We start from the raw sequence: 25346 nt of genomic DNA on the forward strand, positions 1-25346 counted from the left end.
ATGGCTCAGACGGTTAAGGCGCTGGCCTTCTAACACCAACTTGGCAGGTTCGATCCTGGCTCAGTCCGGTGGTATTTGAAGGTGCTCAAATACGACAGCCTCGTGTCGGTAGATTTACTGGCACGTAAAAGAACTCCTGCGGGACTAAATTCCGGCACCTCGGCGTCTCCGACGACCGTAAAAGTAGTTAGTGGGACGTGAAGCAACTAACATTATTATTATTAATTTAATTGTAGGGCACTTTTGAGATATTCTGGAAGAGTATCACGCTTAGGTTTCTAGCAAATGGCATTGTATTGTAACTAGCCACTCAGTAACTAGCCATTTCAAAACAAAAACAATTAGTTATCGCTCAACAGCTGTTAATTATCTATTGTGTTAGAACGTATTGAGATGTTTGAGATGTCTCGTTATTACGATTAGGGTATCAACATTCGCTTCTGCTTCAAATTGGGGAAAATGTTTCGCCGAGACGGATGAAAACGCGGCAGGTTAGGTTGAACATGGAAGTGTTCTTGTTTTTTACATTGCCGGGCTGAGTGGCTCAGACGGTTAAGGCGCTGGCCTTCTGACCCCAACTTGGCAGGTTCGATCCTGGCTCAGTCCGGTGGTATTTGAAGGTGCTCAAATACGTCAGCCTCGTGTCGGTAGATTTGCTGGCACGTAAAAAAACTCCTGCGGGACTAAATTCCGGCACCTCGGCGTCTCCGAAAACCGTAAAAGAGTAGTTAGTGGGACGTAAAACAAATAACATTATTATTTATTATTGTTTTTGACATTAACGGTGTTGTGCACCATTATTTCTTACATAAGGTTCAAACGGGGAACCTCTGACTTGATTTGAAAATCTTGAGATGGATGAGAGTAAATATGAGGCGGAAAAGATCAGACTTGCCGAGAAACAACTCCTGGAGCCTTCATCATGGCAACGCGCTACTTCACGTATCGCAAACATTGATTCCCCATCCACCTTAATCAGCTGACCTAGCCGCGACGTTTCCCATACGGAAATTCGCCCTGAGAGGATGACGATTTCAGTTAATTGAAAAGATAAAGTCCGCCTCTGTGGTGTAGTGGTTAGTGTGATTAGTGGCTACATCCGGAAGTCCGGGTTCGATTCCCGGCTCTGCCACGAAATTTGAAAAGTGGTGCGAGGGCTGGAGCGGGGTCCAGTCAGCCTCGGGAGGTCAACTGAGTAGAGGTGGGTTCGATTCCCACCTCAGCCATCCTGGAAGTGGTTTTCTGTGGTTCCCACTTTTCCTCCAGGCAAATACCGGGATGGTACCTAACTTCAGGCCACGGCCGCTTCCTTCCCTCTTCCTTGTTTATCTCCTCCAATCTTCCCATCCCCCAACGGATACCAATGGGATCCGAACGCACAACTTTCCGATTAACCATTTTTGTTCTGTACTTCTCATCTATTCAACACGTACTAATTGTATGTACCACGACCTAATAGGTTGAAAGACGATTCCGATTACAATGCGGTCGTGAAAATTTAATATTCATTACAATAAAGTGATTTAGAAATTGAGGGAAAACCCTTATTTTCCCCTTAATGGTTGAGATTAGGTAGACCTACTTAAGTTTAGCTTGGATAGTAAGGTCTAAAGATATTCTGCTGTATAGTACCTAAAATGCCAATTTTAACAGCCTGTACTGACTGCATCCCAGGACTGGTAACAAACCCTTCCTTTTCCCACCATCGGGAAGTCCAGCAATGAGCGACCAGTGAAGCCCAACCCTTCTTATTCAGTCCTAAAATTCCAGCTTTCTTTCACCGGGCTGAGTAGCTCAGGCGGTAGGGCGCTGGTCTCCTGAGCTCGAGTTGGCGGGATTGAACTACGTAATGCCGAAAATAAAATAATCAAAAATTGCTGGAAAAATACTGAAAAGTAAGTTGGTCGTCGTCGTGCTGCAGAAAACACTATACTGAGGACATACCGTAGCCACTAACGTTTTAATGGGAATGACTAACGAAGGTGGAATTGAATACAACGTTTCATCTCTATCCAATCTTAAACTTTTATCACATTTCTATATACAATGTATAACGCCCATTTTCTGCTTATAAGTTAATTCTGAGTGATAAACGCTATAAATTTCCAAGAAAAACCTAGAAACGGTGCTTGTCATCTATTGATGAATATACAGTAAATACCATAAATAAAACATATTCACTCTGTATATGTACACGTTCAAAGTGTGAGAAGTATGTGTTAGTTACGTTTTAACGTTCAGTAAATGAATTTGGTACCTTATTATATTAGCGCCATTCTTTAGAAAATGTTTAGTGTCCGTTTTACATATTATATAACCTAAACAGAAGTGCACGAGAACCCAATTTAGGCACGTAAAATGCAACTTTTTAGAGCCTTAATTTCCAAGGTTCCTAGTTAAAACATCGTCACTACTTTTACTATCCAGCTCCATGGTTAAATGATTAGCGTGCTGGCCTTTGGCCCAGGAGGGCCCGCGTTCGATTCCCGGCTTGGTCGGGGACTTTAACCTTAATGTGTGTGGTCCTCATCATTAGAATTCATCATAGATAGAGCCCCATACACACAGACACGCAGGCCACCTATACGGCATTTAAGGCCATCTACAGACGGAGCTACTCATTAGTAATTGATTGGTAACTCAAGTTTCCCGCCGATTACTGGGGAGTCACGTACTGTGTATTTCAATGGAAAGCCACACACGGCGCTACCAGTTAGTAACTAGTATGTGATCAGTTCCAGGCGACTCGCGGAGCCAGTCACCAGCGAGTTTAGTTTCTCGGTTCCCAGTGATCAAGCACCTTTTTACGATGGCGATCGAACAAGTTTTCAACATAAAGTTAATGGGAGAAATTGAAAAACACACCCCGTACTGTACAATTATACGCTGAATGATTACGCAAGAATGGACATTACGGAGAAAGCATGGAATGAAGTTGCAGAACAAGTTGGAATGCCAGGTAAGTAGGTTTATTATTTAATCAATAGGTAATGCCAGTAAAGTGACAACAATGGTTTTATATCAGTATTTTAATGTCAGTAATAAAGTGACATACAGATACATGTAAAAGGATATATACATTTGAAATCACTCTTAGGAAAGGAGATTGCACTGATAGTCCATATAATAAAAATCTTCAGTAATTTCAACTCTTGATTATTAAATAATAATAATAATAATAATAATAATAATAATAATAATAATAATAATAATAATAATAATAATAATAATAATAGTAATAATAAAAATAATAAATTAACTAATGATACAGACACAGGATACTGTCACTAAGTAGTTCGTAATGTTTTAACTGTATAATACCAAGCTGAACTCAGCTGAACAACATGAAACAATTAACATACTACCAAATTTTAAATATCTTGGGAAATGGATGGCTCGTACAGGTCTACCAGAAGTGCGTTCTAGGAAAGGGTAAGATAGAAACAGCATATATATATATATCAGAGATCAAATGATCGACGAATATAACACAAACAGGCTAAAGTCAAAGTTCAAAGAACACATTATTTCCATTGCCAAGTTAAATATGCATTTGGGGTTAAAAATAGTTAGCTAGTTAGTGCGTTAGCTGTTGACTTATCGTTTATGGATCCATTTTGTGCTGGTAATAGAGGATATTGATTACTGGATGTTTCACGGTCTTCTGAACTCCTTCGTATGTACTCAAGCCCTTCACGTTTACGGACGTAATTGTGGAAAACACAAAGCAGCTTTAATTATGTCGTTTACCTTCTCCGGATCTGGGCAGCGTATGGGGCCATTTAAAACTGCACATTTCTCAGCCGCCATTCCAGAAGCACACTCAACAGTTTTCCTTCCTCGGCTTAATCTGTAATTGAATATTCTTTTCACATTATCTAACACCTTTTGAGGATAGGGCCTCACCAGGAAACGTGATCATTGGAATGTTTCATCTGCTGCAAAGTAGTAGGGGAAAGGACAACCTTTCTCGTCGTGTCTTATGCTGAGGGAGGAGGGATATCAAGACCACGCGTGATACAGTATCTCATTACGGAAACACGAAATATGCCTCCATCACTGTTTCTCCCAGTAAATCCGGTATCAATAGTCGTGAATAAACCATCGGCATCGCAGGAAGCTAATAATATAATCGAGTTGTATGATTTGTAATTAAAATTAGTGGAACCTGTATTGGAAAATTTCTCAGTTCTAACGTGTTTTCCATCGAGTGCCCCTATGCAAGATTCCACATTGACTCAAATCGTTGAGCAATAGTTTTATATTATTGATGTTTCGGCACACTCAGGTATTCTTCATTCAAATTGTTCCAAATGATTGTTGTAATCTGCGCTACAATGCACCCAACTGTACTCTCTCCTCTGAAGAAGTTTTCAGCACGTTCCTCCAGTTGCTAAATACCTGAAAATAAATAAAATAAAGCGATGGAATCCTAATACTACTCATATTTACTTATTTTACATAAACTATAATAATTATATGCATTTCTCCATTTAAGTACACCTAGGATACCCTATTTTAATTTTGAGGGAATAGTTTTTGTTTCAGTGCCTCAATGTAAGGAAAGATGGAAGAACATGCGGGCTGTCTTCGTACGTCACATGAACCTGGTGCGAGTGGTTCTGTATCCAAAAATAAGAAGGCGTACTATTTGTCAGAAGCAGTGTAGTCCACTCTTCCATTTATCAAGGCACTGTGTAAGTCTTCGGGGAACTTGCCTAAAGTACTCCAAAGGAAAAGATGTTTAGATAATGATGACAGTGACAACGAGGACAGTGTCATTATAAAAACAACTCTGTATCTCCACGGTCATTTGAGCCTTCACAACCACCACCACCACCGCCGCTTCCCAACTCCACCACCTGTGAAACCTCACCACCTGGAAGGTCGAGTGAATGACACACCGAGCCAGCATCAAAGAATCTAAAGAAGCGTTTCGTACGAAACGATGCAGTTGATAACACATTCATTGAATATTTTCAAGCCAAGAAAGCGAAACTTTCGACGACTACACAGGGGGATACAAGTAACAATCCAAGGAGTGAGGCTCTGAAAATGTTTTTACTAAGTATGCTGCCAGATCTCGAGTCAATGACTCATATTCAAGTGGGACAGTTTAAAAGAAAATGTCTTGAAACTATTGCCGAGATACTGTTGTCACCTCTCCACCTCTCTAGTAACCCAGCATCCACAACTTCACTTCCACCTTTCTCTCCTTCTTCTAGTGACCTTTCGTCCATACATCAACCTTTCAGCCTAACCTCACACATGTGAACTAAGTGCGACCGAACCACCATAGGATTCAAGAGGATATTGTGAAGCAGTTGGCAATATGAACCTTCAGACTGAGCAAAAGTGAAATGCTATTAGAAATATCATGCAAAATGCATTACGTTAAAATTGTTTTCTTTTGGATATCTTTTCTAATCTTTTTAAATTTTTATAAAAATAAAGTTCACTTCTCTTACCTGAGAGTTATTATCACTCTTTCCTCAGCACTCATACATTTCCTCATATTTGTATTTCGCTGTCGAATGGCAGGCGCAATAAGCTGCACCAACTCCATATAACTGTGTTTGGTCATACGATAAAAAATAAATTTAGCACCCGTTTGTTCGAGCTCCTTTACTGCTATGAATAATCTACAGTGGATATTCTTTTCAAGATATGGATGAATCCAATACCTCCTTCTATTTTTTCTCCTGAAATAATGAAACACAATCAAGTCTTCTTCGTCACTTGAGTCAGTGGTTGACATTCTAGCAAAGTTAAGAAGCGATCTAGCGAGTCTGCACCAAACTTTACAAATGGCTAATTAGGAAGAATCCGTCACCGTACAGTAGCTTCGTGTGTGAAGCCGAGTCACTATTCAGTTACTAACTAGTTTGTCACCCCAGTTACAAACCAGTCACGTTTCTAATGAGTAGCTCCGTGTGTAGAGGGCCTAACTCAAAAGACCTGCGTAAGGCCTCTTTGGAGGCCACACGTCATTATTACTACTTTTACTCCCCTTAAACACTGCTACTAATTGAAAACGGCTCCGTCTGTGGGTCAGTGGTAGAGTGTCAGCCTACGGATCCTAAGATCGCGGGTTCAAACCCGACAGACGTAGTCGGAATTTTAAAGATGGGAAAAAGGTCCATTTGGCTTTCCCTGTCGTTCTCTCTCGGCAATGTAAAACATCTCTGGTAGCACACTGTATGTTTATCCGATACTGTTAATTTAAAAACCAGCAGAGTTCCGGTTTCTCTGCCATTCTGTAGAATAAAACGGAACGTCGAAATTGACAAGCAGCCAGCCTAAATATCGTCAAATTAAAATGCTTCACGCTGTAGATGAGGCCGTGCGATTATTACTTATTGATTGGAAATGATGTTATCAGCCTTTAAGGGGACCGGGGACACATTTTTTTCGGTAAATGGATGAAATTGTCGAAATTTGATTTCTGGCATAAATAAATTGTATTAACCTTCCTCTACGTAACAAAAGTGGTTTTGTGTCGCTGTGACTATTTTTGGCATAGTTACGGCCGTTTTAAATGGCTCTGCACGTCATTTAATTCTCCACCACGCCCCCATTCCTCTGTATGCTCGGCTATCCGTGTCCCTTCTGTTACCATTAATTCCCTATTTACAGTAGCATTGAGATGAAACAATTTTTGAATATTGGAATATATACTGCCATCTGTTGGCTATGTTATGAACTACTTCAACCAATAATTTAGTCAACATAAAACTTTATATTTCAAAACATGTTATCCATTCTAGTGACATGTTTGACTTGAAAAAATTCTATGTGTTTTTAGAAGTAGTATTGTAATATGTTTGAAAGTTGTAATCAAATGATATATTTAATAAGTTAGTGGGCAGCCTGACATCAGTCTATACACTTCCTTGTTTACTATTGGGTTTGTTTTGGTCAGTTTCGTGAATTGCAAGCAAGGTTGCGGGAAATTGTTAGTGAATATTATATCAAATCATGAGGAAGTAGATCCATCCAATGTAGGTAAACAAGTGCTTGACATTGCTGTATCAGTTGATGGAACATGGCACAAGCGTGGGCATACATCTCTCTATGGCATTGGCATAGTGATTCACATTCTGAGTGGATTAGTTATAGATTACCATGTGTTATCTAAATATTGTCACATGTGTGTTGTAACTGCTCAGGAACTGGGTGATGATTCTCCAGAATATAATATATGGCTGGAAGGTCATAAAGCATGTGGGGAATGCTCAAGGAATTATGAGGGATCATTTGTAGCAATGGAAGTATTTGCAGCTGATATTTTATGAAAAACATCAGTGGAAGAATGTGGCATGCGCTACACAACTGTGCTTTCTGATAAGGATGCCAAAACATTTCTCCACCTTTTAAATAAAGCAGTATATTGACCAGATGTACAATTGAAGAAAGAAGAGTGCATTAACCATGTTGCAAAAAGGATGGAGACTGTTTTGAGGAATTTGGTGAAAGAGTGGAAAGTAAAAGGAACTACACTTGGTGGAAGGGGGCCTGGAAGTTTGAAAGAAGCAACTATTGTGAAGCTCACAAATTATTATAGGCAGGCAATATGTCCAAATATTCCCTCAACAGATAATATGAAATCTGCAATATATGCCTCACTATACCATTACTCCTCCACAGATGAAGATCCTAAGCATAAGAAATGCTTTTTAGGACCTGAATCATGGTGCTTCTACAACAAGAGTATCGCAACTGAACAAACCCCTCAAAACCCACAAAAAATGTCAGTTAAGTTCACAACTGCAATGCTGCTGAAAATTGTGCCTGTATACCAAAGGCTGGCATCAACAGAACTTCTGTCTAGATGTTGTAGAGGGGCTACTCAAAATGCAATGAAAGTCTTCATGCATGTAAATGGAAAATGTGCCCAAAAGAGACCCCTTTGTCCTCAAAAAGACTTGGAATAGCTGTTTCTAATGCAGTTGCAGAATACAACATGTGATGTAGTGCAACACAAGAAATGAAAATGGTTATAAGGAATTATAAACTTTCACCAGTATCCAACAAACTTGCCACACAACGAGATGGAAGAAGAAAATTTTACAGTCAGCGGTCAGTCACACAACAAAAGAAAACAGCCAGGAAAGAACTGACAATCCTCAAGGTACACAGGGAGGAAGCCAAGAAGAAACAGGAGGGTAGGAGTTATAGCGTTGGTGAATTTTAAGAGATTTGGAAAGGCCATTATGAAAATTTTTAATGGTTTTAGAACTAAAATTCATTTAACTCAAAACACCATTTTTTGTAACCTGCAGTGTTCCATGCGGGTCAAATCTAAACCTATATTTACCAAAGTCGGTATGTAGCTTCTATGTGACCTAACAAAGAAATTGTAGGATGGATTTTGCATTCTTCTTCAATATTCTCATTTTATGAGGCAAAATGTACAGAAAATTAGTGGAAAATTACATGAAATAAAATTAAAAAATTGAAACAGGAGTTAATTGAGAAACATAGGGTGAATCAAAAATTCCATCCTAAAGTTGTTTTGTATTATAAGGAAGAATCATTTCACAAGTTTTCAAACTCTCAGGTAAAAGTCCATCCCGCAGGGAACTTTTTGAAAGTTGCCTGTTTCACGAGTGTCATAAACACAAAGTACATCATATCTCATGAACTAATAAGGATATTAAGTTGAAATTAAGATATATTCTTTTCATAATAGTCCTACATATTCCATATCAATTTCATTGTGATTGCTCAAAAATTGTGAAAAATTAGAAAATGTGTCCCTGGTTCCCTTAAGGTGTTCTAAAACTTGATTAAGATGCGTAGTTATGAGTGTTCCTGCTGTTTAGTATTACCAACACTCCACGGAACGGCTTTTAACAAGAAATGGTTCCATGGGCTTTGGTGCAGGCAACTTCTCGGTTACTTGTGCGTTGCGGGATAGCCTACGATTGTAAGGGGCTCTCTTCAGCTGTGTGATTCACTGCTCTCGTAACACTAATTGACATAATTTGCTTAATCTGTCCTGTGTTTTGCAATGCTTCAGTTGTTATCTGGTAATATCAGACGATATCAAATAGTTATTTTTTTTGCTAGGGGCTTTACGTCGCACCGACACAGATAGGTCTTATGGCGACGATGGGATAGGAAAGGCCTAGGAGTTGGAAGGAAGCGGCCGTGGCCTTAATTAAGGTACAGCCCCAGCATTTGCCTGGTGTGAAAATGGGGAAACCACGGAAAACCATTTTCAGGGCTGCCGATAGTGGGATTCGAACCTACTATCTCCCGGATGCAAGCTCACAGCCGCGCGCCTCTACACGCACGGCCAACTCGCCCGGTCAAATAGTTATTAACACATATCTTCCTGGAATTAGTTTTTTCACACTTTTTTTGGAATAGTTGTAATATGTTAGTTATGTGGATCTACTGAGTGCCCAAAATGTACTTTTTTGCACAGCTGTTACTTAGGACCCAAGGTAAAGCCTATCCTTTTAAAAGGATAGTGTGCATATCTGGCATAACAGTTTTGATAATACAATATACAGTATTTATTATTTTAAAAGAAAACTATGAATAAGTATGTACAGTAAAATATTATATTCAATGTTTTCTAACTACATAACATGTTTATATACAATATTCGGTAACAAAATTTATAGTCAAAATATCTCCGATTAGGCGAATTCCTTTTGATCTCTAAAGCTTTATGCAAATACAGGGTTACAATAAAAACGACTGCATTGTTGGCATCATTGTGAGTACAGTTACTTTATGACAAAAAGCAGACGCATTACTGAAGACATTTTCTGTGAATTAGGAGAGGTGATAGTAAATGATTAGGCTTTTGACCAGTCTGTCTTTTCCACTGTCCTTCGTCTTACGTCCTTTGGTTTTCTTCATCTCACAACCGCCAACACCGTCACTTAGCAATACTTTATTCTGAAGAGCAAATTTATTTTGGGACTTTCCGAAGCTGATGGGCCTGGACTAACATAATCTTATAGTAAACACCTGGCGTCGTCACTAGTGTATATGTTAATTTTCTCCAATCCAGCACCAGGCAAAATTATCGTTGCTCGAAGTTCAGCTGGAGCTCCTAGTTGAGTTCCCAGTTAAGTTATTGATGGTGATAGGGCCCTCTTCATCATCTCCACTATCCTCATCGCTCAGAAGGTGATTGTCAGTGGGGAGAGGGGATATGAAAAAATCACCACTACAACATAAACATTTTCCAATATTGAGGTTATACGCCTGTAAAGTAAAATATCACATATATTCAAGTGAAATATACTAATTACGGATGACTGACGACCAAAAAAACTAATTTTAATTGTGATTCGTGAAAGGAAAAATACTGGTCCCTCCCGTGCCCATTGTCCTTTTAAAAGGACTAGTACATAAATCAGTTAATCCCAAGATACCAAATATTATTAATATGTACTTGCTTTAATACGTAAAGTCAAGACTCCAAACTGCAAACTATAACTTATAATTGTAGAATTAAGAGGAATGACAAAGATTTGCCATAGCGCGGACAATAATGGTGCTCGGTACACTGCGCTCTAAGTTGTACTAACATAAAACCTTAAAATGAAATTTTACTAAATACATTTCAAAGTGCTTTATCTGTTGTGCGAAATGCATGGTGTCCTTTTAAAAAGACAGTGGGAAGATATGGATTAAGATGTTAAGAATAGGTCTCCAACAATCAGTGGGAAAGTCATTTAAGCACTCGATAGAAATGAGTCTTGGCAATTTTTTCCCTATTTGATTCCATGATATCTTCTTCGTCTTCTACCGTTTACCCCACACCCTAATGGGGTCGCGGCTGTGAACCGTGTCGTACATGTAAACTTGGCCTTGCTTTACGGCCGGATGCCACTCTTGTCACGAACACTATGTGGAGAGATGCATTCCATATTGTAGGCCTATCCAGATTTGGTGCGCCATCGCGCCAACAAGCACGATCATACTGCGTGTCGAGCGTGTGGCAATAGGAAGCCTAGTCATAGTGAGAGCAACTTCACCGAATAGACTCGACCGCATTTTGCGTAGGTATTTGCAACACTAGCTTCGTTTAGCCAGTTAATTTGAAATTTTATTTATTTCAAAACTGATATTTTTAAAACTGTATTTAATATTGTAAGTTGGTAAATCTTTCCCAAACCCGCACCAGCAGGTACCGCTGCGTGATGTTCGTTTGTCATTAGGGACGTGTTTAGCTCCTTGGAGAGGCGGTGCGACAGCGCACAATTTTAGTGATTTTTGTCTTTGCTCAACATTACATACATGCATCGTCATTATAGACTGTGATGCCTTTCAGCGTTCAGTCTGCAAGCCTCTGTGAATTTACTAAACGTCGTCACAATACTCTATTTGCAACTAGTGCTGTGCCTTCATTTACCTCTTATTTTTAAATCGTTCTGAGTCTAACCATTCTCGTCTTGGTTTACCTCTACATCTCTTACCCTCCATAACAGAGTCCAATATTCTCCTAGGTAACGTATCCTCCTCCATTCGCCTCACATGACCCCACTACCGAAGCCTGTTTATGCGTACAGCTTCATCCATCGAGTTCATTTCTAAATTAGCCTTTATCTCCTCATTCCGAGTACACTCCTGCCATTGTTCCCACCTGTTTGTACTAGCAATCATTCTCGCTACTTTCATGTCTGTTACTTCTAACATGAATAAGATATCCTGAGTCCACCCAGCTTTCGATCCCGTAAAGCAAAGTTCGTCTGAAAACAGAGCGATGTAAAGATAGTTTCGTCTGGGAGTTGATTTACTTCTTACGGAATACTGTTGATCGTAACTGCGAGCTTTATGCATTAGCTTTACTACACCTTGATTCAATCTCACTTACTGTATTACCATCCTGGGAGAACACACAACCTAAATACTTGAAATTATCAACCTGTTCAAGCTTTGTATCACCAATCTGACATTCAATTCTGTTGAGTTTCTTACCTTCTGACATCAATCTAGTCTTCGAGAGGCTAATTTTCATACCATACTCCATTGCACCTATTTTCAAGTTGCAAGATATTAGACTGCAGGCTTTCGGCACAATCTGCCATTAAGACCAAGTCGTCAGCATAGGCCAGACTGCTTACTACATACCTCCCTGTCATTTTATACCTTTCAGCAGATGATCCATGTAAACTACGAACAGCAAAGGTGAAATATTACAGCCTTGTCTAACCCCTGTAAGTACCCTGAACCAAGAACTCATTCTACCATCAATTCTCACTGAAGCCCAATTGTCAACATAAATGCCTTTGATTGATTTTAATAATCTACCTTTAATTCCATAGTCCCCCAGTATGGCGAACATATTTTCCCTAGGTAACCTGTCATATGCTTTCTCTAGATCTACGAAACATAAACACAACTGCCTATTCCTGTCGTAGCATTTTTCAATTACCTGGCGCATACTGAAAATCTGATCCTGACAGCCGCTCTGTGTTCTAAACCACACTGGTTTTCATCCAACTTCCTCTCAACCACTAATCGCACCATTCGTTACAAGATGCTAGTGAATACTTTGCCTGGTATACTAATCAATGATATACCTCGATAGTTGTTGCAATCCTTCCTGTTCCCTTGCTTATAGATAGGTGCAATTACTGCCTTTGTCCAATCTGACGGTACCTTACCAACACTCCATGCTAATCTTACTACTCTATGAAGCCATTTCATCCCTGCCTTCCCACTATACTTCACCATTTCAGGTCTAATTTCATCTATTTCTGCTGCTTTATGACAGTGGAGTATATTTAACGTCCTTTCCACTTCCTAAAGCGTAATTTCACCAACATCAGTTTCCTCCTCCCCATGACCTTGGCTGTTAGCAACGCCACCAGGAAGATTTCCTTTTACGTTGAGATGATGTTCAAAATATTCCCTCCACCTCTCCAGTGATTCCTGGGATCTACTATGAGTTCACCTGATTTACTCAAAACACTGTTCATTTCCTTTTTTTCTCCCTTCCTAAGATTCTTTATTACTGTCCAGAAAGGTTTCCCTGCTGCTTGGCCTAGTCTTTCCAGGTTATTACCAAAATCTTCCCACAACTTCTTTTTGGATTCAATAACTATTTGTTTCGCTCTGTTTCTTTCATCTACGTACAAATCCCTGTCTGCCTCGGCCCTTGTTTGGAGCCATTTCTGGTAAGCCTTCTTTTTTACGTTTACAAGCTGCTCTCACTTTATCATTTCACCAAGATGTTCGCCTTTTCTCATCTTTACACACAGTTGTTCCTAGGCATTCCCTTGCTGTTTCTACTACAGCATCCCTGTATGCCCCTCATTCTCTTTCTATATCCTGAACCTGCTTACTGTCTACTGTTCGAAACTTCTCACCAATCATATCCATGTACTTCCGTCTAAATTCCTCGTCTTGGAGATTTTCTACCCTTATTCGTTTGCAGACAGATTTCGCTTTCCCTACCCTAGACCTAGAGATTCTTAGTTCACTACAGATCATATAGTGGTCTGTATCATCGAAACCACGCGTCGTGCCAAGCGGCTATAAAAGCGAGGGAGCAAGCTGGCTCTGGAGCAGTCGTCAAGCGGGGACAGGAGGCAGAACCAATCAACGTCAGAAGTCGGTGTGAACCTCGGGCTAACCCCACACCACACCCCGCCGGATCATCGGAGGATGTCAGATGGCCGCCACTCCAAGCAGACGACATTATCCTATAAAGTTGTACGCCAAGTAAGCAAAAGCAAGAGACAGCAACTCAGCACAAGTAGTGCAGCCTCCGACATACCTCTCAGGGTAACTCCTATAGTCATCACTATGTCAACCGACCGAGCGCAGCAGCACAATCGCAGCAACAGCCACAGCAAGACCAGCCAGTGCCACAGAACCCACCAACGCTGCAAGACCTTACGTTGATAGTCAACCAGTTGGCGCAGAATATGCGTACCCTGACGGACCATTATTTAGAACCAGAACTGGGATTGGACGATACGGGAGGAGACCAGGAGCCGGACGATCAGGCCTTCCCTTTTCGCAGCCTCCGGCCGCAAACTTACAGCAAGGGTCATCGAAAACTCCCCGGACAACTAGTACATTCCTAATAGATTTCCTGAATTCGAAGTCGGTTAAGATACACTCTATTATGGATCTGGTAACCCTAGCCTCCCATGAGTAGCGGTGAATAGCCTTATGCTTGAAGAATGTGTTTGCAACAGCTAAACCCATACTAGCACAGAAGTCCAGCAAACACTTCCCATTCCCATTAGCTTCCATATCTTCCCCACATTTACCAATCACCCTTTAGTATCCTTCAGTTTTATTTCCAACTCTCGCATTGAAATCACCCATTAACACCATCCTATCCTTGCTGTTGACCATGACCACGATGTCACTCAATGCTTCACAAAACTTGTCAACTTCATCCTCATCTGCACCCTCATATGGTGTATACACTGAGACAATTCTCGTCCTAATTCCTCCAAGTGACAAATCTACCCACATCACTCTCATTTACGTGCCTAACCGAAACTATGTTGCGTGCAATAGTATTCCTGATAAAGAGCCCTACCCCAGACTCTGCCCTTCCCTTTCGAACACTCGTCAAGTGCACTTTATAATCTCCTATCTCTTCCTCGTTATCTCCCCTTATCCGAATATCACTTACTCCTAGCTCATCCAGATGCATCCTCTTTGCTGACTCAGCCAGTTCTACTTTCTTTCTTCCATGTCCCATTAATATTGATAGCTCCCCATCGAATTCCATTTCGTTCGCCAAATTGTTTCCAAGGAGTCCCTCGCCTGTCAAATGGGAGTGGGACTCCGTTCCTCCCATAGGTCCGAGGCTTGCTTAAAATGTTATGAGCTCAGTAAATTCATGAAGCAGGATTCTACCCTACTTACACATAATCCAAGTGAGGAACTATCCTCTAACGGGTTAGGGACCACCGGTAGATTGTATAGTGCTAGCCGTCTGAGCACAAAGAGGGCTATGACTCAGAATATGTCCGAGAGGCCTACTCCCATTCCATAGCAACTGGTATCCCGACTCTAAGGACCACTTACTAGGCAACTCAGCCGTTGCCCATGGTTCACGAACTAGGACGTGACTACAGTAACCCACACCACGAACCATTAACAATCAATAAAAAATCTGTTCGCTGCTATGCTAACAATTCATTGTTTAAATATGGCTGATAGTGTGTGCGGAGGTTGTGAGGTTAAGATTAGTGATTCAATGAACTTAAATATAATTTGGAATGTTTATTGTCTTTGTAACGAAGTACCTCCGTGGCTCAGGCGGCAGCGCGCCGGCCTCTCACCGCTATGTTGTCCGGCTTAATGACTAAATGATTTGCATGCTGGCTTTTGGTCACAGGGGTCCCGGGTTAAATTCCCGACAGGGTCGGGAATTTTAACCATCATTGGTTAATTTCGCTGGCATCGTCATATCATTCTCATCACCATGCGCAGGTCGCCTACGGCCCTGGCGAGCCGAACATGTCCTCGGACTCTCCCTGCACTAAAATCCATACGCCATTTCATTTTTACCGTTCGGTTCCGTGGTTCAAATCCTGGGCACCCCATGTGAGATTTGTGCTGGACAAGTGCTGCCCAAAGCGGAGGCGAAACAGATTCTTCTCCATGTACTCCAGTTTTCCTGTCATCTTTCATTCCAACAACAGTCACCAATATCATTACTTTCATCTGACAGTCATTAATCATTGCCCCAGAAGAGTGCGACAGGTTTTGACAGCCAGCACAGTTCCTATACTTGCCGCAAGATGGGGGACTTCATTCATTCCATTTCAGACGTGGTTGAAACAGGAAACAGGCTGTGGATGTTCACGTTTTGTCTCTGTAATGCATTCGTACAGTGAATTTCTTAAATAAATAACAAAGCATGTAAATAAACAGCAAATTCCAGTCTCTTTTGTATACCATAATAACTGATTGTAACTGCTTAAATCTCGATTCACTCGTACGCATTAAATTCACACAAGTGAATAACCCCAGAGTTTATAAATTACAACGGATTTTAACTTTTGTGAATGGCTCAGTTTTATACTGTAATGAATTAACGAGTGACCCCAGATTTTATTCTTGGGAATGACCTCAATTTTATATTTTTAGTACATGCCCCTAGATATACACTCTTTATTAAACACGAATGGCTCCAGAAAGTCATTTCTTTGAATGACCCCAGATTGTTCCACTTTGAGCAAATAACCCCAGATTTTTTATTTTACGAATGACCTGAGGTTTTTATTTTGAGAATGACCCCAAATTGTTATTTGGCTTTGTCAAGTGACCCCAGATTTTTCAGTTTTGTTGAATGATAATAGAATTTTTATTTTATAAATGACCAGATTTTTTATTTTTATGAATGACCAAGAACTTTATTTTCTCATTTTGTAAAGTCAATGCGACTTATAGATACTTATTGTTCATTTGTACCTTTTGTAGGCCTACTAGTCATTTGTATAAGTTTTTCTTTCGATTTTGTGGATCACCTGTATGAGTGAAGGGGTTAGTGTATGCCTGTATAATACTGCTGGTATTGCTTTTAACGTTCAACAATTTTACTAAGGAAATATATTTCAAAAATTAATTTAGTCTTCCTTGGTTTCTATTTTGAGTACTTGTCAGAATTATAGGCTACTGTTGAGCGCATAATGCAATAGTATAAGCTGTACACTGACTTAGCAAATGTCATGGGATAGTCACCTAATAGCGTGTGGGGCCTCCTCTGGCCCTGCGAACTGCAGTGAGACGCCGTGGAAGTGAGTCGACAAGTCCCTGGTAGTTCTCTGAACACAGCTGACACCAAATCGTTTGCAGAGTGGCCGCCAATGCCGGTCTGTTCGTGGGTGCAGGATCCATAGCACGGAGCCTGCGTTCCAGGACATCCCAGATATGCTCGATATGGTTCATATCGGGGCTCCTGGGTGGCCATGGCAGTCGTTGGAGCTCCGCTGCATGTTCCTGGAACCATTCCCAGGCGACGTGGGAGCGATGTGGCGGCGCGTTATCATTTTGAAACACTGCAGAACCGTCCGGGCGCTGGAAGGCCAAAAAATGGGTGAAGATAGTCTCCGAGCTGCTCAACATACGGCGTACCATTCAAAGTCTCTTCCAGAACAACTGGGGGACCCATTCCATACCAGGAAAATGCACCCAAGACCATAACAGAGACACCAGTGGCCTGGAGCACACCTTCGAGGCAGGCGGGATCCGTCGCTCATGTGGTCTGCGCAATACACGGTGCCTCCCATCGGCATGGTGCAGTTGAAATCGTGATTCGTCCGACCATATCACGTTACGCCATTGTTCCAGTTCCATCCCTGGTGATTGGCGACAAATGCATGTCGTCGTGCCCGATGACGTTGGGTTAACAGTGGCACCCGTGTGCGGCGCCGGCTCCCATACCCCTTAGAACCCATGTTCCAACGGATTATCCACTGGAAGACGTGTCTAGCACGGCCTGTGTTGAATTGAGCCGTGATTTGTTGCGCGGTTGCCCGTCTGTCACTATTGACAATCCGTCTCAGATGTCGCCGGTCACGGTCATCGAGGGTGACTGGACGGCCGGTCGTTCGTCTGTTGTGGACGGTGACACCCACATCCAGCCATTCACGATACACCCTGGACACGGTTGATCGTGTGAAGCCGAATTCCCGCACCACTTCCGAAATCGCACTTCCCATCCGCCGGGCACCGACCACCATACCCCGTTCCAACGATGTCAGCTCACGACGACGTTCCATATTACACCTGTCATATGCACAGCCACTGCTCACAAGGACTCCTATACAACTGCCGCTGGCACAGGGGGCGTGTGGTGCGCAGACAACACCTGCGCATCAGTGCTCCGCTATCCCATGACATTTGCTCAGTCCGTGTATTTCTAAATTAAACGCATGAAATCAGTATGATATTGTTTATTCGGCTCATTTTTAAGTGTCCTACATTTTGAAGCCATTTCTTTTTGAAATGCCATCAGGTTACTCTGATCCAGAGGAAAATCCATTGTCTTGGGAACCGAAAGACAGCAATTAATTGACTACGCCATTAAAATCGACCAGCGAATGTTTTATCTGTCATATCAGAAGTGCATTTGAGAATTACAGGCGCAGATGTTCATATTTGTTGTTGCTGAGTGAGGAGGTCAGAAGAAGACGGAGATCGACTGCGAGTTGTGGCTGAAAAGCTCACTGCTGACGTGAGCGCTGTATTGAGCGCCAGGAGCTGACGGTTCTCACTATTTATTAGATAAATATCATATATAAACATATGCCGTATGCAAGGTAGAAAATCAGCCAAAGGCACAGAACGCCACGGAATTCAATTCATAGGCTCCATCTGCGTGTACACAGTGAAGGAGATCCGGCCTATATTTCCGAGTATTTCCCCGGAGAGGGAACGCGCTTGGCGTCGCGTCACGTGTCTTTTGTTTGTTTGGCGATGGCTGAGCGGTACTGACATCTGTTGTCTTTAAACTGAAGATCTGTAACATAGCGAATGTTGGAAATACCATATTTTCCATTGGATACTTAGATTTTTTTATTGAAAGGTAAATTAATAGACGATGATTGAATGTGGACAGTTCGGGTGCAGTTGTCTGCATCATGGCTTGGTAGAGTGATACGCACCGAGCTCGATAGCTGCAGTCGCTTAAGTGCGGCCAATATCCAGTATTCGGGAGACAGTAGGTTCGAGCCCCACTGTCGGCAGCCCTGAAGATGTTTTTATTGAAAGGTAAATTAATAGACGATGATTGAATGTGGACAGTTGGGGTGCAGTTGTGTGTATCATGGCTTGGTAGAGTGATACGTTGTTGGAAATAGCATGTTTTCCATTCCATATGAAGATTTTTTGATCAAAAGTTAGATTAAATTAACAGTCCAGCGTGTCCACATGGACACGTATGTAAAGTTTATTTCAGTTGCTCCTGTGAAATTTTATGACATAAAAGTTTACGTTGGCATGCCTATAAGTAGTATAAGGGCCCATCCAAGACAATTCCAGCATTCACCGGCATGCCGATTCACAAACACATAATTTTTTTCCTATTTGTCCTAGATGGACCCAACGAAAAAAAAGACTGTTTAAATACCTAAAATATCGAAAAAATTGTTAAAATACCTATAATTTATGACTTTTATTCTAATATTAATTTTTTTGTCCTCTATGGGCCCAACGAAAAAAAAGTTTGTTTAAATACCTAAAATGGTGAAAAAACTGTTTAAATACCTATAATTTGTCCTAAGTGGGCCCCTCGAAAAAATATAAAATAACAATCATTTAAGATTATTATTATTAATATTTTTATTATTATTATTATTATTCCGATTTGTCTTGAAAAAATAAATAAATAAAATATCACCAATTGAAAGACAAATAAAAAATTGTTTAAATACCCTATAATCTGTTCTTAATACATCCGGCAAATAAAAATATAAAATACCTACAATTGAAGATATTTATTATTAGTATCATTATTATTATTATTATTATTATTATTATTATTATTATTATTATTATTATTATTATTATTTCCTAATTGGCCTAGGACAAATACTCGATAGAAATTCTGTGATGCCATCCTTGAAACAACTCATGTTGAATAATCTAGTTGCCGATAATACAACACTTTATATCTCTAGTTCTGCTTTTTCCTTATGAACTGGTGTAATACCTCCCGGAAGATACAGCCAGCGTGATAAATTATAGTAATTACGCATGTCCTTGACTCACTCTAAGATTTAACCACATACTGAAGCGTGTTATCTGCAGCCGCACACTGAGCTCCGCCTTCTATTACACAGCGTGACACCTCACCGTGACTATATTTTCTGTCACGTTTTCAGCAAAAGTGTCACGCTCGTACAAATGTGTCACGCTCGTACAAAACTGTCACGCTACTACACTCTAGCGTGACAAGTTCAGCTCGCAAAAGGAAATGAAACTCGCTACTACACTCCGCCGTGACAAGTTCAACTTGGAAAAGGAGATGAAGCTCGCAACATCGTATGACTCGATGGAAAGGGTCTCTTCATATCTCCGATTCATATCCCGGCATTAGCACAAGACTATATTTCCTTATAATTCGTTTGTTTATGGAGCGATTAAAAAAATTCTAAACCATTCAAGAATCTGATATTATTCACTACGACACACAAAATTGATGACATGAAAAGTTACATTCTACACCGGATATACCCTATATATAAAATATGTACAAAAACTAAAATAAAATAAAATAAATAAAATATGTAGTTATAAAAATAAAACTCAAAAACCATATGGAACGGTATCATAATTAGGAAGAACTACTCTTTTATCGTACGCAAATGAAAATTGTTTGGTTACGTCCTTATTTACTAAATTTTTAGTTATAGCGTCTCTGGATATTTGATTGTAGTGTAATGGTATATTTTCCCTTACTTCGCTTTCAATAATTTTTATCATAGCTTCACCATTCAGACGTTGTAAATTTCTCCAATTTAGAGTGAAACCCTTAATTTTCGTAATAGTGGAACTATCATTCTTTTTTAAATAATAACTTTTTGGTCCTGTTGATACCCACTCAACACCGCACATACCTTTTCCCAGTTCATTTGTCCATTCACCTAACATACAACCTGTTTCTATAGTATTTAAACCATTATTTTTATACACTATTGAATCAGTATCAAAATATATCACAGCATCCCCCAATTTTTCAAGCATGTGATATAAGCGTAGTCTTGCGTTTGAAGTAGTAAAAGCAGCAATAAAGACGTTTGTCGCAGTATTATTTTCGATATAATAATCTTTAAAATTGTACTTCATTTGAACCATATCGTCATTGATAAAATTCACATCTATTTTCTCTAACCTGTCGTCTAGAAGAATTTCATAGAATCTATCTAGCGTAGTTACGTATTCAGTTTTACTCATATTTTGTCTCTGACCGAACTTACCCCATAAAGAATTTAAGCATGTTTTTGAAACATTGCGTTTTCCTGGATTTTCTCCAATATTGTCTAAATCTAGATTAATATCTAATTTTTCCTTAACAGCCCTGTACATAGTGTTCCTTGCTTTCGAAATCATCTTTCCAAGGACTTGTTTCCAGTTTGATTTTCATAAAATCTTTCACATACCCTCTAAATAATGTGTTGCTCTTCTTTTCAAAATGCCAGACTTCATATATGTTTAGTATTTTATATCCTTTTTCTATAGCCTTGTTGACTTCATCTGTTGTCCATGTGCCTATAAAACTTCGTTCTATTTCTGTATGGTTACAACTTTGTATTTGTTCCTCTACACACTTGTAACATAGAGGAAATAATAATTTTTCATTCTTGTCAATTTTAATTTTTGCAGGAAGAACAGGGTGATATAATTTTCTTGGTGCTGTAACTCTGCATTTTATTAATCCGTACCAAGTATGATCATAGTAATCTGGTTTATATATTTTTATTGGGTGCCCGACAGGATAGTAATCATAATACTGAACAGTTGGATAAAGACTGCAAACATCTATGTATTCTATTTTTTCATGAACTCCATCAACTGTAACTCTTAGTTTTGTGGCATTCGTTCTTCCTCCAAAGAAAGCATCTCTTGGATTAAGAGGTTCAATAATTTCAGGCAGTTTTTTGTTCTTTTTCATCGTTTTATACGTTTGAGAATTTTTCCATTCGCATTCCCAAATCTCAATTAGGTTGTATCCAGCATCTCGTATTTTTTTACTTCGCTCTAATGTTTTTTGATACAAATCACTCATAGTTTCCTGATTTTTGTTGTTAATACTTTCAGATTTAAAACATCTTCGACATCCGTGCCAGAAGCATCCGTGGAACTGATAAACGGTATTATTTTCTCTGTCAAAACCATCGACTTTAGCGCCCGCAATTCTAACTTCTCCACCATTCAAAGCATGCTGAATATTTTTCTTGTAATGACTTGATAACCACGAAATAGATTCTTTACTGTATCTTTCATTTTGTTCTTTATCTAGTACAGCGATTGTATTTTCTTGTAGATATTTTGAACGATATATAGCCATACAAACTCCAGCTATGGTGAGATAACAAAAAGGATCAATATTTACAATTTCTAAAAATTGTTTCCGTAATTCTAGACAGCCTCTTCGCAGAATATCAACATCTGAATTACAATATTCGTTAATTTCTTTTTTCATGTTGAATACGTAATTCTCTTCAACTCTTTCCTTATGCCATTTCAAAACCATTTCTCTGTCTTTTGGCTTCATTGTATCGACGCAGTAATATTTTGTATCTGGAATAGAACCTATATAATTTTCATTTCCTTGAGTATTAAACAAGTGTGGGAAGTATCCTTTTTTCAGTTCTTTCAATCCAAATGTTTTTGGAAAAGCACTCAGAGCACCTTGTACAAAATTACTACTGTCAATAATTTTTAGTCTGATACTCTCAATTTCAAGAAGCATAAGTTTCGTTCCAGTGTAAACAGTGTAAGGTGTGATTGTATTTTCAACGCAATATTTCAAAATAAACTGTGAATCGTAGGCCTTAGCATAATGAGCTATAAAGGTGTAACCATTATGTTCTTTAGAAATCATCCACCGACAGAATTCTTCATTTGTTTTGAATCGGTAAACTGTATCACCACTGAAATTGTGAACTATTATTAAATTAGGTATATGAATACCTGTTTCTTGCTGAGCCTCGTAATCAAACCACATATACTTTTCGGTATAGTCACAATCGTTCTTAGGTTTTAAATATCTGCCTTTTTTGTCCTTACAACACTTGAATTCAGAGATATTATCACATTTTAAAATTTTATGGCATTCTGAGCACTCGAGATAATAATATGGAACATGTCGTACAATCTTTGTCTTATCGAAAGCATTCGTTAAAGTCGTGCCATCTTTACTACATTTTGGACAACCCCAAGCCATCAATGGTTTACGATTTTTCTCAATTAATCTCGTACATATACCGCCACGCTGTTTTCTTCTCTGCATGTAACATTTGTGATTTTTAATCTCTACCTCTTCTTTACAATTTCTACACCTTTCGAATCCACACTTATGTTCTCGATTTCTCAATATAATTTTATTACATCCTGTACATTTCAAAACAGTGTCGCAAACTTCTTTATGGTTATCTAAACACTCTTGGTTGTAACAATATCTATTACATTGGCGACAATATATTTTATCCTCTTCCGTTTCATGTTCATCTCCAGAACACAATATACATTTGGTTTTTACCTCTTCTCCTTTACACGTATGTTTATTTTTATTATTGTATGGCGTTTTACATTTGTGACAGAAGTAAGAAGAACCCAAGAAAGCCTGCATACTGTTGATTACATCGAAGTGATTTTTATTTTTATATAGGTATATTTTTGTCTCACTATCCCTACCGCTGTAAATAATCGAGTTAAAATTTTCGGCACATACAACGTTGATTTGAATATTTAATAACTCTTCTGTATTTTTTATATCAACCAACGTAAACCCTTCTTCATTAAATTCACCCAATCGTTTACACAATTCTACAGCGAGTTGGTCCTGTAGTTTTCTTCCCTTTCTAATATATGTTACTTCATTATCACTTAATTCACGGCCAAGAATTGTTTTTGTGTGATAGGTTAAAGCCACAATAACAGCTCTCGGACAACATAAATTATCAGTATTGTTGATCTGAGTTACACACATTTTTGTTCTCACATCTTTACTTAAATTTATAATTTTCTTTCCACCACCAGCACCTCGAGGCATGGAAATAACTCGAATGCTAAAACCAGTTTCAGCAAAGTCAAGAGTTTCGTTTGAAGTTAAAATCTGTGATATTCTTTCGGAAAATGAGTGAACTGATTCTTTGTAGCTGTGAAATTTGTAAAGTCCTGTAGAGATGGGATTATTAAAAGATAGATTATTAGCCACAATACACACCATATCGTCTCTCTGTAGTTTAGTCCTCTTTGCAACCAACTTTAGCATTCTGGTTACTGTGTCTTCAATTACGTTAACATCAGTAGTGGTATTTGCGTTGTTATTGAATTCAAAACGGTAATTAATTTCGTAGGATTTATATTTTTCATTAAACCTTGGTTTTGATTCTACGATGTTAAAAATATCTGTTCTTTCTCTCTTGAACTCTTTCTTTTCATCTCTTGGTTTCTTAAACAGTTTATGGCTGAAGGGAAATATATCTTTTAATTTTTGTGGCCTCTCTCTACTGGTGCCAAATAATTCATCATCGAACCGATAAAAGTAATTAATATTTGGAACACGCTTTTGTCTTGGAGGTCTTGGTTGTTCAAAGATATCATTACTAAACTCAAGGAATGGATTGCTTACAGATTTTTCTCCTTGTGTAAGATTTTGAAGTCTTTGAATCAGATCAGCCTTTCTTAATGTAGAATAATTCCTAATACGATTTTCTCTTGCTAATGCTCTCAACTCTGTTACTTTTAGACTGTTCAAGTTATTATTGTTGATTGGCGGTACCTCTGGGGGATTTTGAAGTATTTGAATTAGATCAGCTTTTCTTAATTGAGAATAATTTCTAAGACCTCTTGTTCTAGCTAGTTCTCTCAACTCTCTCACCGACAGATTTCTCAAGTTGTCCATTTATATAGAAAAAAATTATGAATAATATTTTCTTGTGAAAGAGTCTGTTTGCCTTCTATTTATATAGGAAAAAAATTCTTAATAAAAAAATCAAAATAAAAAATAAAAAATAAAAGAATATTCCGCAAAATTTAAACGGTAATTTTCTCATGATAAGGTAACTTTAGATGACTTCTCATACTACATCTGGAGAGAACCTTTCCACAAATGCATTCAACTTTCTCTGTTAATTTTGATTGGTATTTGTCATAATAAGCTTTGGCACAATCTTTACATCTATAATCACTCGTACAATTTAAACAACGTTTTTCTCTTGTTGGTTGACCACATTTATGATTATATCTGCTACCATTTTTAATGTTTTCATTACATACTGGACAGGTAATTGTTTTTTGCTTCCAGTTACGTTCGAGTTCCTTAAGATGTTCGGAATTTTTTTCTCTGTACTCTTTTTGTTTCTTCTTTATACATTCAAAGCATCCACTCTTCGATGGTAAATTTTTCTGTTTAGTTATTCTGATCTCTTTATGCATTTCTTTCTCTTGTTTACACAAGGGACAAATAACCATAGAAACAGTTTCCATTTATTATAGGAAAAAAACTTCAGTAAAAAATCTCTAAAATAAAAAATGTTAATAATTACGTTTTATATTAAATAATTTTTTACTTCATAAATGGAACAAATAGTTATAACAAATAAGTTTGAATTTGTTTTTAATAATAGAAGAATTCATTTTGTCATTGACGAAAAAAATAATCCATGGTTTAA

This window comes from Anabrus simplex, chromosome 7 (assembly GCF_040414725.1).
Source record: "Anabrus simplex isolate iqAnaSimp1 chromosome 7, ASM4041472v1, whole genome shotgun sequence".
In the NCBI taxonomy this organism is placed as follows: domain Eukaryota; kingdom Metazoa; phylum Arthropoda; class Insecta; order Orthoptera; family Tettigoniidae; genus Anabrus; species Anabrus simplex.